This window comes from Gossypium raimondii, unplaced genomic scaffold (assembly GCF_025698545.1).
Source record: "Gossypium raimondii isolate GPD5lz unplaced genomic scaffold, ASM2569854v1 Contig00331, whole genome shotgun sequence".
NCBI lineage: Eukaryota > Viridiplantae > Streptophyta > Magnoliopsida > Malvales > Malvaceae > Gossypium > Gossypium raimondii.
The window spans coordinates 4,154-20,000 of NW_026291431.1; the positions used below are offsets into that span (position 1 = coordinate 4,154).

General features: G+C 33.5%; 1 non-coding gene and 4 pseudogenes across 1 annotated transcript; all 5 read left to right on the top strand.

Moving 5' to 3' along the window:
* Positions 1 to 2,661: 2,661 nt before the first annotated feature.
* On the top strand, positions 2,662 to 3,374 carry LOC128039031 (30S ribosomal protein S2, chloroplastic-like; annotated as a pseudogene).
* Positions 3,375 to 3,498: 124 nt separating this feature from the next.
* Positions 3,499 to 5,680, top strand: LOC128039029 (ATP synthase subunit a, chloroplastic-like; annotated as a pseudogene).
* Positions 5,681 to 7,422: 1,742 nt separating this feature from the next.
* Positions 7,423 to 9,313, top strand: LOC128039028 (ATP synthase subunit alpha, chloroplastic-like; annotated as a pseudogene).
* Positions 9,314 to 11,322: 2,009 nt separating this feature from the next.
* Positions 11,323 to 11,410, top strand: TRNAS-GCU (transfer RNA serine (anticodon GCU)). The gene has a single exon. It is a non-coding gene; the product is annotated as a tRNA-Ser (tRNA).
* A 3,979-nt stretch (positions 11,411 to 15,389) lies between these two features.
* The window catches only part of LOC128039027 (maturase K-like), a 1,456-nt pseudogene continuing 998 nt past the window's right edge, over positions 15,390 to 15,847 (top strand).

Consider the following 15,847-nt stretch of genomic DNA (forward strand, 5'->3'; position numbering starts at 1 on the left):
ATGCTGATTTATTAGCAAAGAGACGAAGAAATAGATTTATTATTCCATTTCAATTGATTCAAGACCAAGAGAAAGAACTAATGCTGCATTCCCATTCCGGTATCTCGATCGAAATACCCATAAATGGTATTTTCCGTAGAAAAAGTATTCTTGCTTTTTTTGACGATCCTCGATACAGAAGAAAGAGTTCAGGAATTACTAAATATGGGACTCTTGGGGCGCATTCAATCGTCAAAGGGAGGATGTGATTGAGTATCGAGGAGTCAAAAAGGTTAAGCCAAAATACCAAATGAAAGTAGATCGATTTTTTCATTCCCGAGGAAGTGCATATTTTATCGAATCTTCTTCCATAATGGTACGGAACAATAGTATCATTGGAGTAGATACCCAAATCACTTTAAATACAAGAAGCCAAGTGGGCGGATTGGTCCGAGTGGAAAAAAAAAAAAGTTGAACTGAAAATTTTTCGGGTAATATCTATTTTCCCGGAGAAAGAGATAAGATATCTCGACACAGTGGCATCTTGATACCACCAGGAACAGGCAAAACAAACTCTAAGGAATCAAAAAATTGAAAAATTGGATCTATGTCAACGGATCACACCTACCAAGAAAAAGTATTTTGTTTTGGTTCGACCTGTAACCCCATATGAAATACCGGACGGTCTAAATTTGTAACACTCTTCCCCCAGGATCCATTTCGGGAAAAAGATAATATGCAACTTCGAGCTGTCAATTATATCCTTTATGGAAATGGCAAACCGACTCGGAGAATTTCTGACACAAGTATTCAACTAGTTCGGACTTGTTTAGTGTTGAGTTGGGACCAAGACAACAAAAGTTCTTTCGCCGAAGAGGTCTGTGCTTCCTTTGTTGAAGTAAGGACAAATGGTCTGATTCGAGATTTCCTAAGAATCGACTTAGTGAAATCTCATATTTTTTATATCAGAAAAAGAAATGATCCGTCAGGTTCAGAATTGATTTCTGATAATAGGTCAGATCGTACCAATAAAAATCCGTTTTATTCCATTTATTCCAACGCAAGGATTCAACAATCGTTTAGCCAAAATCACGGAACTATTCATACGCTCTTGAACAGAAATAAGGAATCCCAATCTTTGATAATTTTGTCATCATCTAATTGTTTTCGCATGGGCCCATTCAACGATGTAAAATATCACAATGTGATAAAACAATCAATTAAAAAAGATCCTCTAATTCCAATTAAGAATTTATTGGGTCCTTTAGGAACAGCCCCCAAAATTGCGAATTTTTATTCATCATTTTACCCTTTAATAACTCATAATCAGACCTCGGTAGCGAAATATTTGGAGCTTGACAATTTAAAACAGGCTTTTCAAGTACTTAACTATTATTTAATAGCTGAAAATGGGAGAATTTATAATTTCGATCCATGCCGTAACATCTTTTTGAATGCAGTCAATTTGAATTGGTATTTTCCCCATCATCATTATCATCATAATTATTGTGAAGAAACGTCCACAATAATTAGTCTTGGGCAGTTTATTTGTGAAAATGTATGTATAGCCAAAAGCGGACCACGCCTAAAATCAGGTCAAGTTTTTATTGTTCAAGCTGATTCTATAGTAATAAGATCAGCTAAGCCTTATTTGGCGACTCCGGGAGCAACTGTCCATGGGCATTATGGAGAAATCCTTTACGAAGGAGATACGTTAGTTACATTTATATATGAAAAATCGAGATCTGGTGATATAACGCAGGGTCTTCCAAAAGTGGAACAAGTGTTAGAAGTGCGTTCGATTGATTCAATATCGATGAACCTAGAAAAGAGAATTGAGGTTGGAACGAATGTATAACAAGAATTCTTGGAATTCCTTGAGGATTCGTGATTGGTGCTGAGCTAACTATAGTGCAAAGTCGTCTCTCTTTGGTTAATAAGATCCAAAGGTTTATCGATCTCAGGGGTACAGATCCATAATAGGCATATAGAAATTATTGTACGTCAAATAACATCAAAAGTATTGGTTTCAGAAGATGGAATGTCTAATGTTTTTTACCGGGAACTGATTGGATTATTGCGAGCGGAACGAACAGGGCGTGCTTTAGAAGAAGCGATTTGTTATCGAGCTGTTTTATTGGGAATAACGAGAGCATCTCTGAACACTCAAAGTTTTATATCTGAAGCAAGTTTTCAAGAAACTGCTCGAGTTTTAGCAAAGCTGCTCTCCGGGGTCGTATCGATTGGTTGAAAGGCCTGAAAGAAAACGTTGTGCTTGGGGGTATGATACCCGCCGGTACCGGATTCAAAGGATTAGTGCACCGGTCACGGCAACATAACAACATTCTTTTGGAAACAAAAAAAAAGAATTTCTTCGGGGGAGAAATGAGAGATATTTTCTTCCACCACCGAGAATTATTTGACTCTTGCATTTCAAACAATTTACATGATACATCAGGCCGCTCTTTTATAGGTATAGAATTTAATGATTCTTAAGATAATTTGTTGTGGTCATTTGAGTTGTTAATTTGTTAATAGTAATAAAGAGAATAACGAATAGAAAGTAATGGCTTGGCTCGTGGATAAACGACCAATCCCAGTAGAAGAAGGTTCCATTGGAACTATTATTTATTTCAGGGTGTCTCTCTTTTTTTACTTAAAAAAAAGAGAGAAGAATGCAAACAGAAATGGCAAGAAGATATTGGAACATAAATTTGGAAGAGATGTTGGAAGCAGGAGTTCATTTTGGTCATGGTACTAGGAAATGGAATCCTAGAATGGCGCCATATATCTCTGCAAAACGTAAGAATATTCATATTACAAATCTGACTAGAACCGCTCGTTTTTATCAGAAGCTTGTGATTTAGTTTTGATGCAGCAAGTAAGGAAAACAATTCTTAATTGTTGGTACCAAAAATAAAGCCGCTGATTCGGTGGCGCAGGCTGCAATAAGGGCTCAGTGTCATTATGTTAATAAAAATGGCTCAGTGGTATGTTAACAAATTGGCCCACTACAGAAACGAGGCTTCATAAGTTCAGGGACTTGAGAACAGAACAAAAGACAGGGGACTCAACCGTCTTCCGAAAAGAGATGCAGCTATGTTGAAGAGACAATTATCTCGCTTGCAAACATATCTGGGCGGGATTAAATATATGACGAGATTGCCTGATATTGTAATCATCGTTGATCAGCAAGAAGAATATACGGCTCTGCGAGAATGTATCACTTTAGAATTCCAACAATTTGTTTAATCGATACAAATAGCGATCCCGATCTCGCAGATATTTCGATTCCAGCAAATGATGACGCTATAGCTTCAATTCGATTAATTCTTAACAAATTAGTAGTCGCAATTTGTGAGGTTGTTCTAGCTATATACGAAATCCTTGATTAATAATAAGATAAATAAATTATTTTTGGAACTACATAGATCTATGGAATCGGTTACTATATCCTGAATCGCACAAAGAGATAAAAAACTGTGAATATTGTGTGATTCGTTTCGTCGGTGTCAAAAATATAGAATTTGAGTAGGCAAGAAGATTGAATCAAAATAATTCCTTTTTTTATTTTTTAAGTAAAGTTCTATTTCTGTCAGAGGGCAATATGAATGGTATATCAAACGCACTAAACGGGTTATACGATATCTCTGGTGTGGAAGTAGGCCAACATTTCTATTGGCAAATAGCAGGTTTCCAAGTCCATGCCCAAGTACTTATTACTTCTTGGGTTGTAATTGCTATCTTATTAGGTTCCGCCGTTATCGCTGTTCGGAATCCACAAACCATTCCAACCGCCGGTCAAAATTTCTTCGAATATGTTCTTGAATTCATTCGAGACGTAAGCAAAACTCAGATTGGAGAAGAATATGGTCCATGGGTTCCCTTTATTGGAACTATGTTTCTATTTATTTTGTTTCTAACTGGTCAGGTGCTCTGTTACCTTGGAAAATCATACAATTACCTCATGGAGAGTTAGCCGCACCTACGAATGATATAAATACTACTGTTGCTTTAGCTTTACTCACGTCAGTAGCATATTTCTATGCGGGTCTTTCAAAAAAGGATTAGGGTATTTCAGTAAATACATTCAACCCTCCAATTCTTTTACCTATTAACATTTTAGAGATTTCACAAAACCCTTATCACTTAGTTTTCGACTTTTCAGGGAATATATTAGCTGATGAATTAGTAGTTGTTGTTCTTGTTTCTTTAGTACCTTCAGTCGTCCCTATACCTGTCATGTTCCTTGGATTATTTACAAGTGGGATTCAAGCTCTTATTTTTGCAACTTTAGCTGCGGCTTATATAGGCGAATCCATGGAGGTCATCATTGACTAGTTTTTTTGAAATAGTCTAGCCCTTTTCTTTTTAGCTTAGCTTGGTCCAATCAATGTATGCGCAACTCAAGATAATCTACTTACTTAGGGACCATAAATATACAAATACGACGATCTAGAGTAATAACAAAAAGATTACGATATTAGAAATTGTAATAAAAAAGGAAGAGATCTAATTGAAAGATCTTTTCCTAAAATTCTAGGTTGGTCCATTTTTTATTACTTATATTTATATCATATTTACCTTCAATCAATATTATCTTTATCTTGATATTGTTTTGTTTATTCAATTTCAATATTATGAGTCCTAATTCGAATAGAATTCTTATGGTATCAATTTAGGGTCTATGATTTTTAAAAGCTGTTCTTTATATAGAATGATTCCCATTTCAGTCGATTTCTTCATTCAATTCAATGATTGACCAAAGAAATTTTTTCATAAATAATAAAATAAATTGCATGAACTTAGCTCAATCAAATACTGATATTGATGTTTTATTTGTATGCAATGATTTGGTCTAATGAATTCGTCCATTTAGATTGTATCCATGTGAGATAATGCTAAATAAAAATAAAAGGAAGAGACAATTTACATTACAAAAACGATATAAAAAAAAATGATTAGGAAAAAAAAAGGGGGTAAAATTAGGTATATGGAATCTAATGGCTATAAGACAGCTCTTGTCTATCCTTTGAGGAAGAATTCTAGAATCCAATTGAATCTAAGACATGAATAGTTGGTTTACGTTATGTAAGAAACACATGTATATGGGATATTAGATATTGACTAGTTATATACCAACTCAAAATATATCTAATCCAACCTACTACTGTGGATTTAGATAGGTATTCCAATAGAAGAATAGAAGTTCCTCTGTTTCGTCTTTGACTATGAATTGAACGAATAAAGAGATAAATAAAATAAAGACAAAAACGAAGAATTCAAAGCAAAGAATGGGTTGGAAAAAAGAAAGGGAAGAACAAAGTATGTGCGGATTCAAAAAAATCTAGCGGATAGGACCTAAAAAAAAGATGTCGAAATAGTTCTGACGGTTCAATAATCTTCTCACTTCCATTCGGAGTTCTTAGTTACTTCGGCAGGTTGAATCTTAGCGATGGAATAATATAATTAAGTCAAAATTCATTGGATGATTGTATCATTAACCATTTCTTTATTTTGGTGCGAGGAACTTATCATGAATCCACTGATTTCTGCCGCTTCCGTTATTGCTGCTGGGTTGGCTGTCGGGCTTGCTTCTATTGGACCTGGAGTTGGTCAAGGTACTGCTGCGGGCCAAGCTGTAGAAGGTATCGCGAGACAACCCGAGGCAGAGGAAAAATACGAGTACTTTATTGCTTAGTTTGGCTTTTATGGAAGCTTTAACAATTTATGGGCTGGTTGTAGCATTGGCACTCTTATTTGCGAATCCTTTGTTTAATCCTATAAACATGAGAATTTTGTATTTTTTCTTATTTTATGGCTTGGGACTTACTCCTCCTTTTCGAATTCTATCAAGATTTCACCTACAATTAATTATTCGTTGGGACAATAATCCATGGGAAGGATTAATTTGAGGATGAGGAATTATCACACCGACTCGCTTTCTTCCTTCCTTCTTAGTTCAAGAGAACCCTTATTTCTTAATTTCTTGTTTACTTATTTCTTATTTATTGTTTAAAGGAGTGTTGCAACAAATGAGGTATTTTGCCATTGACATGAAACCTGCCCCTAATTCTAATAAAATTATTATTATTAGAATTTTCAATTGAAAAAAAAAATACATTTCTAGCTAACTAGATAAATAGAATCTATTTTGACTCCGTTTATACATAGGTAAATGAAAATTCATAATCATAATAATGAATAATTTTATAATAAATTTAATAATTTATTAAAACAAAAAAGAAATACATAGAATTAGAATAATTAGAATAATATAAATAGAATAGAATAAATGGAAAAGGAGTCAAAGCGATATAATACAAAAGAAAGAACCGAGTTCTTTTTTTAGTCTATCTAAAATAAAATAGGAGATCATATGAAAAATGTAACCGATTCTTTCGTTTCCTTGGGTCACTGGCCATCCGCCGGGAGTTTCGGGGTTAATACCGATATTTTAGCAACAAATCCAATAAATCTAAGTGTAGTCCTTGGTGTATTGATCTTTTTTGGAAAGGGAGTGTGTGCGAGTTGTTTATTTCAAGAATAGGCTGGATTCACCCAGTTGTACTTTTTTTCATTATAACTAGGAAAGAAAAGAGTGCATGATCCGCAATTACTTCTGAATAAATTTTTAAAATCATATTATAGAACCATAGCATTTCGTGATTCATTGGTACATCGACTTTGATTCTCTATTAACCAATAATCTGGGACCATTAACATGGTTAAGGCCAAACCCGTTTGAAGTTCAGATGCAGCAGGGTACTCTTTCTACTACTATGTTACTAAATACAGAAATATTTTCAAAACAAAAATGTTTTTTCGATATAAAACACTCATGTCGATAAAACGATTTGAGCCCCTTTTCCAATGCTGAATCGATGACCTATGTATAAAGGGAAGAATTCTTTGAATTTGAAGAAAAAAAAGAAACAACTTTGCTGACAAATTACAATTATACATTATACAATTCTAAGTACAATTATAAATTACAAATTATATGTAAATCTTTGATTTATTATTTTTTTATTATACTTTTTAGTTTTTTGATATATTTTCTATTTTGGTCAGAAGAATCCTCCGAATATTCTGGTCTTGTATTAGTAATCAGTTTCGATATTTTGGAATATGAATAGAGACGAGAGGGAGAGGGTAAGCTCATTACATTAGAAAAAAAAGATATTGGGAATTAATTCCCAATAAATAAGAAATAATTGAGCGTGAGAGCCAAATGAATCGAAAGGTTCATGTTTGGTTCGGGAAGGGATCATGGAATTTTTGAAATAAAAAAAAATGAATGGAAAGATAATCTACTTTCATTAAGTGATTTATTAGATAATCGAAAAGAGGATCTTGAATACTATTCGAAATTCAGAAGAACTACGCGGGGGCTATTGAACGGCTGGAAAAGGCCCGGGCCGCTTACGGAAAATAGAAATGGAGGCGGATCAGTTTCAGTGAATGGATACTCTGAGATAGAACGAGAAAAATTGAATTTGATTAATTCAACTTATAAGATTTTGGAACAATTAGAAAATTACAAAAATGAAACCATTTATTTTGAACAACAAAGAGCGATTAATCAAGTCCGACAACGGGTTTTCCAACAAGCTTTACAAGGAGCTCTAGGAACTCTGAATAGTTCTTTAAACAACGAGTTACATTTACGCACCATTAGCGCTAATATTGGCTTGTTTGGGGTGATGAAAGAAATAACTGATTAGCCCTTTTTTTTACCTTTTACTTTATTGTAGATTGTAGGCATTATTTTTTTTCTTCCAAAAAATAATTAGGAAATACTCATGGTAACTATTAGAGCCGACGAAATTAGTAATATTATCCGTGAACGTATTGAGCAATATAATAGAAAGTAAAGATTGTAAATACTGGTACCGTCCTTCAAGTGGGCGACAGCATTGCTCGTATTCATGGTCTTGATGAAGTAATGGCAGGTGAATTAGTAGAATTTGAAGAGGGTACCATAGGCATTGCCCTAAATTTGGAATCAAATAATGTTGGTGTTGTATTAATGGGTGACGGTTTGATGATACAAGAGGAAGTTCTGTAAAAGCAACAGGAAAAATTGCTCAGATACCAGTGAGTGAGGCTTATTTGGGTCGTGTTATAAATGCCTGGCTAAGCCTATTGACGGTCGGGGTGAAATTTCAGCTTCTGAATCTCAGTTAATTGAATCTCCTGCCCCAGGTATTATTTCGAGACGTTCCGTTTATGAGCCTCTTCAAACAGGCCTTATTGCTATTGATTCGATGATCCCTATAGGACGTGGTCAGCGAAATTAATTATTGAGGGATAGACAGACCGGTAAAACAGCAGTAGCCACGGATACGATTCTCAATCAGCAAGGGCAAAATGTAATATGTGTTTATGTAGCTATCGGTCAAAAGCATCTTCTGTGGCTCAGGTAGTGACCACTTTCCAAGAAAGGGAGCGATGGGTACACCATTGTGGTAGCCGAAACGGCGGATTCCCCAGCTACATTACAATACCTCGCTCCTTATACAGGAGCTGCTTTGGCTGAATATTTTATGTATCGTGAACGACACACCTTAATCATTTATGATGATCTTTCCAAGCAAGCACAGGCTTATCGCCAAATGTCTCTTCTATTACGAAGACCGCCGGGTCGTGAAGCTTATCCAGGAGATGTTTTTTATTTGCATTCGCGCCTTTTAGAAAGAGCCGCTAAATCAAGTTCTCAGTTAGGTGAAGGAAGTATGACTGCTTTACCAATAGTTGAGACCCAGTCGGGAGACGTTTCGGCGTATATTCCTACTAATGTGATTTCCATTACAGATGGACAAATATTCTTATCCGCCGATCTATTCAATGCTGGAATCAGACCTGCTATTAATGTAGGGTTTCCGTCTCCAGAGTAGGATCGGCGGCTCAAATTAAAGCTATGAAACAAGTCGCTGGTAAATCAAAATTGGAATTGGCCCAATTCGCCGAATTAAAGCCTTTGCACAATTTGCTTCTGATCTCGATAAAGCTACTCAGAATCAATTGGCACGAGGTCAACGATTACGTGAGTTGCTTAAACAATCCCAATCAGCTCCTCTTACGGTGGCAGAACAGATAAGTACTATTTATACCGGAACGAATGGTTATCTTGATTCATTAGAAATTGGACAAGTGAAATTTCTCGTTGAGTTACGTACTTACTTAAAAACGAATAAACCTCAGTTCCAAGAAATCATATCTTCTACCAAGACATTCACTGAGGAAGCGGAAACGCTTTTGAAAGACGCTATTCAGGACCAAATGGAACGTTTTCGACTTCAGGAACAATTATAAATAGAAAATTCTAACAATGGAATATAGAAATCGATTCTAAATTGCGTCCAATAGGTTTGAACCTATACCAAAGGTTTAGAAGACCTCTGTCCTATCCATTAGACAATGGACGCTTTTCATTACGATTTTTGACATTTTGACTTTTTCTCTTGTTCGGTTTTTTCTTTTCTCTTGGTTGGAAAAACTAAAGAACATGTGAAAAATTGTATTGTTAGGAATTGCGTATTTATTAATTCAATTCAATGATGCTAATGCATCGTTGAATTGAATTAATAAATATTCAAATAGATAGAATAGATAGAATTCGAATATCAGGCGGGTAGCGGGAATCGAACCCGCATCGTTAGCTTGGAAGGCTAGGGGTTATAGTCGACGTTGATTCATTATTTTTAGCGTCTCTAATTCAAAACCGAACATGAAATTTTGGTTTCATTCGGCTCCTTTATGGAAGATGGATAAATAAAAAAAAAAGAAATCAAAAAAATTGAATATAAATAAGATAAAGATAAGGCAGGAACGAAATGAAATAAGAATTCGGCCCATACCATCTATGTTAGCTTTTCTGTCTGAATGCATTCAAAACAATTCGCTTTCTAGATGATCCTTCTAGAAGAGTGGGATTAGAATAGAACAATTTTTCTAGTTACTTCGTTCTCTATTTCTATTTGAGAAAATCCTTAGGAAAAGCATTTTGTTTCCGCCGAGCTAAAACAAGATGTAAATGTCTCTAGTAAACCAAAGTTATCGTTTAATAGCTATTTTGCTTCAATCTATCCCATAAAAAAATTGAAGATTTAGTTACGATTAGAAATACACTTTTCTATCTTTATCCATGGATCTTTTCCTCATACTTATTCAATTGGAAGTATTGATCCAATTGAAAAAAAAATTATGTTTCGTAATTTCATAATCCAATTTTCAATTTTTAGTTAGAATATAATTTAAAATTATATCTAATTTAATTGGCCCTTGGATCCAAATCACGAGAATGTATATTCTTCCTCAAATCTTTCGTTGAGAGGTAAAGTTAAATCCTTTTAAGAAATAAAGTTTTGCTCGGAATATGAATCAAACCGAGGACCCCTTAACTCTTAGGGATTAATAGAACGAATCACACTTTTACCACTAAACTATACCCGCTACAATGCGATTATTGTATTTATTGTATATTTATTGTATATAAAGGGACCCTTTGTCGAACAGAATTGGGCGTAATCAAGATAGGATTACAAGATAGGAGCCTAAAAATCCTGAAAATTAGGGCCTTGCCACCTTTTGTCAGAAGACTTGTGTTATAGGAGTTTTGATAGATAGGATTCGACAAAGGACTTAGTCATAACATAAATAACATAAAAATGGATTGTGCAAAATCCATAGTTTTTATTATTTATTCTAGTTATTCTAGTAAAATATAAAATAAATGGAAATAAAAAGAAATAGGAAGAAAGAAAAAGAATAGAAATAATATTTTGATTCTATATCATAGGAACGGAAATAGGACTTCTTCTGCTTCTGATTGTTGATTCAATGCAATAACAAGATTTTTTTGTTACAACAAGCCAGATCGCAGAATCATAGAAAAAATGAGTTATTTGAGTTGAAAATAAAAAATGAGCCCGGCCGGGTACTGACCAGGCCGGTCCGTGGAAATTGGAAATTTAAAAGTCCCTTTTGCGCGAAATCAAAGCGATATTCTTTCTTTTTTTGTTATTTGAGATATTTCTTTAGAGCCCTTGTTTTATTTAAAAATATAAATGATATAGAATATAAATGGAATGGAATTACTGATAAAAGTTCTATATCTCTATAGAAAAGTTGGATATATCTATATAATCAATCTATATAATAATAATAAAATTTAGAATCTATATATCTATGGATTAATAATACTCTATATAATTAATAATACTCTATATAGATAAATAATAATCTATATAACATAATCTATATAACAAAGTCAAAAAGGGCTTTTTTCAAGCCTTTCTTTTTGCGTGCTGTAACATAGTAATTATCTTTTCTCAATTAGGAGAGATGGCTGAGTGGACTAAAGCGTCGGATTGCTAATCCGTTGTGCGAGTTATTCGTACCGAGGGTTCGAATCCCTCTCTTTCCGTTTCGGTTTTTGGTAGTGGAATAGATCAAATCCTAATACCATTTCTAAAAATGAAGCAAGGAACTCTCCCTTTTTTATTCTTCGCGTCCAGGATTACGTCCCGGATCATTAGATAGAAATCCGAAGATGAAGAGAAACAAAGAATATTACTACGGTGTAAACAAAGAGTTTAAGAGTAAGCATTACACAATCTCCAAGAGCATTTTTTGGAAAAAGAGAATAGATTCCCCGTTTTTATACCACATATCCTATTTTGTTTTGATTTTGACACCAAGAAATAAAGTGATTTCTAGAATTTCTAGAAATCGAAAAGAATTTCAGAAATTCACTTGTAATAAGAGTTGAGTTTTCATTACAAAAAATTCTTTCATACCAACAATTATATATTGTGGCGGACTCTAATCTAAATAGGGTTCTTCGGCGAAAAGGGTCAGAATGAGAAATGGGATGATCCAGATTTATCAGGGCTATCCAAGAATTTGAATCTTTGAATTGAGGGTTCGTTCATAGTGTAAGACTTATCTGATCTTTTCAATTGTTAGAATTTTTTTTTCTTGAATCACTCATGAATTTTTCTAGGACAGTATTAAGGATCTCATCGAAAACTTACAGCAGCTTGCCAAACAAAGGCTAAGAGCAAAAAGAGAACAGGTATTACTGGCATAAAATCTACGATTGGATTCAAAAAAGCATAGGCCTCGGGCAATTTGGCGAATAAAAAACTACTCGAAAAAAGGGCAGAATTAAAACAGATACAGATCAAATTAAAGATATTAAGCATAACAAAATTTTGTTCTTGGAGATAATTTTGATTGAGTTATTAATATGTTTTTTGATATAAGGAAAAAAATGAAGAAAGGAAAATAAGGCAGACTAAACAATACTTCTTTGAACTCACCCAATCAAAAAGCCTTCAATTCTTACAAGAGAATAGAAGAAATCATACTTTCATACAATATCTTAATTGAATTCTATGTAATGATCAATAAATTCGATTTAATTCTCTATCCATACGTGCAAAAATCGTAGCAAGAATCTATTCCATAGCTATAGCTATTTGGAACTGGAATTGACGAACAAGGAATACCCATATTAGTGTTTAGTAGTTTCAAATAGAAATCAAAATGGGGCGTGGCCAAGTGGTAAGGCAACGGGTTTTGGTCCCGCTATGCGGAGGTTCGAATCCTTCCGTCCCAGAGCATACTCTATTTATATATCAGAATAACCATATCCGAATCTAAATTGCTCTTTTTTTGTTTTTAATAACCTTCTTTCTAACAGTCAAGTAGTGGAGAAAATGTGATTCTTGCTTTTGATTTTAATGATTTCTTAAGATTGGCACTCGAACAACTGTGAGATTGCTGGATCTATTCTACCGAGTTATTTGATCTATCAGGTTATTTGAAGATGCAGTAGATTCAAAAAAAAGATTAGTTTATTTGTGTTATTTATAATATTCGTGATATTATTAGTATTTTCGTAATATTATTATTAATGATATTCTTTATTTTTTTTTAACTTTTATTATACTTTTCTATTCTAATTAAACTTTTCGATTCTAATAAAAAAAAAATAAAATATTGCATTCAGACAATCATACAATATGGGGTAGTTTGAATTCTTATTGAGGCTTTTCTTCCTAAATTATTTATTTATTTCATATAGCATATAGAAGGAAATTGATTTCATATAGAAAGTATAGATAGATTACTATGTATCGACTGAACCAATGACTATTCATGATTCCATAATTGAATCAATGCTCCAAACTAGAGGAATGTTATGGTAAAACTTCGTTTGAAACGATGTGGTAGAAAGCAACGTGCGACTTGAAGGACATGATCAGCTGTGGATGTCAAAACCCACCACTTTCCGTTATGTAGAAATGAAGGTGCTTTTGCTCGACATCCTTTGTTCTATTAGAATCCGTCTTTTGTTGGGTTGTAATGTAAATAGTACAGGATGGAGCTCGAGAGAAACATCCATTTTCAGGGCAAGGATCTAGGGTTAGTTAATGGAAATCAATAAGTTGGAACAACTTCGTAAGTCTATTTGTGATATAGAAATCGAAAGGATCCGATTCAACTATTTTCAAATCAAAAGAAAAGTTGTTGGAATTGGTAAAACTCTTTCGATCAAAAGTGTATCATGCGAGGAATTAATCGTTCATATGATTCTTTGATAGAAAAAAAAAGAGAAAAAAGGGCATGTTGCTGCCATTTTGAAATGATTAAATATCGCCGAAGGAATGTCTAAACCCAATGATTCAAGGCAAAGATAAAGATCCTAGAACAAGGAAATACCCTTTTCCATTTTCTCAACAACTAGATTAAAATGAAGAATCGTAATAGATTCTAAGCGAGACAAACAAAAAGGGTTAGAGACCACTCAATAAAGGAATGCCTAAGGATTATTTTTGAGCATTTTGCGAGTTATTTGACTTGAGTTATGAGAGTACGAATGCTTTTTCTTCTTTTTTGAAAAAAAAGACGGGGTTAAATGTCTAATTGATTTGCTGGTTTATGGATCTTTTGACATTCTAATTCCATACATTCTAATTCCATACATAGACATAACTTTTAATTAATCATTTTTTCTCGAGCCGTACGAGGAAAACTTCTTATACGTTTCTAGGGGGTATTATTTAACTACATCTATCCCAATGAGCCGTTTATCGAATCGTTGCAATTGATGTTCGATCGAAGAGAGGAAGAGATCTTCGAAAAGTGGGTTTTTATGATCCGATAAATAATCAAACCTATTTAAATGTTCCCGCCATTCTCTATTTCCTTGAAAAAGGAGCTCAACCCACAGCAACTGTTCATGATATTTTAAAGAAGGCGGGTGTTTTTACAGAACTTAGTCTTAATCAAACAAAATTCAATTAATGAAATCCAAAAAAGAGGGTGTGGATGATTCATATCTAGCTTTGTATAAATTTTTCTTTATTATTTCCTCCCCCCTCTTTTGGTCTATTCAGACTTTTATTTTAAAAATTGATTATTCGTATTTCTTATTGCTTTGCTACTATAGAATATTCCTACTATAAAATCTAGAATACCGTGTTCTATAACAACAAAACCCGATTTTATTGAGCCAATTTTATTGATAGAAAATAGAGAAAAAAGATCAAGTGAATAAATGAAGTAATTGCATTTAAACATTTACAAAACAACCTAAAATAAGATAAAAAACAGATAAAATAACATATAACATATAAAAGAAAATATTAATAATAATTAATAAAAAAAAAATGAATTCTTTTTTTTCATTGTATTTTTTGGAGTCTTTTTTATATTCTTTATTCTTTTCTCAACTCTCAACATTTATATTCAAAATTTACAATCATATTGACAACAGTGTATCGAACAAATATAATTCGATCATAGATAAATAGATCCATTTATCCTCGTTTGGCACTTCACTTGATTCAAATAATGCAAATAATGGGTTCTTTCTTTGAATTTGTTGTGATACAATAATTTTTTTATTGTAATTGTATTGAAACAAAAAAAATGGATAACAATGGAATGAATAAGACAGGAGGCGGTCCGCAAATTTTCACTTATTCTATTTCTATTTCTATGGTTTTATCTGAGAATTTCGTGTCTTTTTTTTTATTCCAATTTTTGCTAATTTCGTGTTTTGATTGCCTAGTGCAATTCCATTTTTATTCCGATTGGATCTACATATTCTAATTTTTTCAGGTTGCTAACTCAACGGTAGAGTACTCGGCTTTTAAGTGCGACTAGCATCTTTTACACATTTGTATGAAGAAAGGATTCGTTCAGACCATCGGTAGAGTTTGTAAGACCACGACTGATCCTGAAAGGTGGATGGAAAAAGAGCATGTCGTAGCAATGGAGAATTCTAAGAATCCTTTTTCCGGATCATTCAAAAAAACCGTTTTGAATTTTTGGTGCGGAACAAAAAAATGAATTGAATTCAAAGTTGGGTCGAGTGAATAAATGGATGAGAGCTCTACGGCCCCAATTATAGGAAACAAAAAGTAACGAGCTTCTGTTCTCAATTTGAATGATTACCTGATCTAATTAAACGTTAAAAAGAAATTAGTGCCTAATGGGGTAAAGGTTTTTCTCATGAGTAAATTATCGATTTTTTTATGAGTCCTTATTATTAGGCATTCCCTTTATGGGTTAGCCATGAATGTGTAGAAGAAGCAGTATATTGATAAAGAAAAGATATTTTTTTCCAAAATCAAAAGAGCGATTGGGTTGAAAAAATAAAGGATTTCTAACCGTCTTCTTATCCTATAACGAACATAAATAAATTAGATGGCAAAAGAAAAGATAGGATAGAGAATCCGTTGATGAATCCGCCTGTCTCCGAGGTATCTATTCTTTTCTTACTATAATACCTTGTTTTGACTGTATCGCACTATGTATCATTTAATAACCGAATAGATCCCTATCTTTG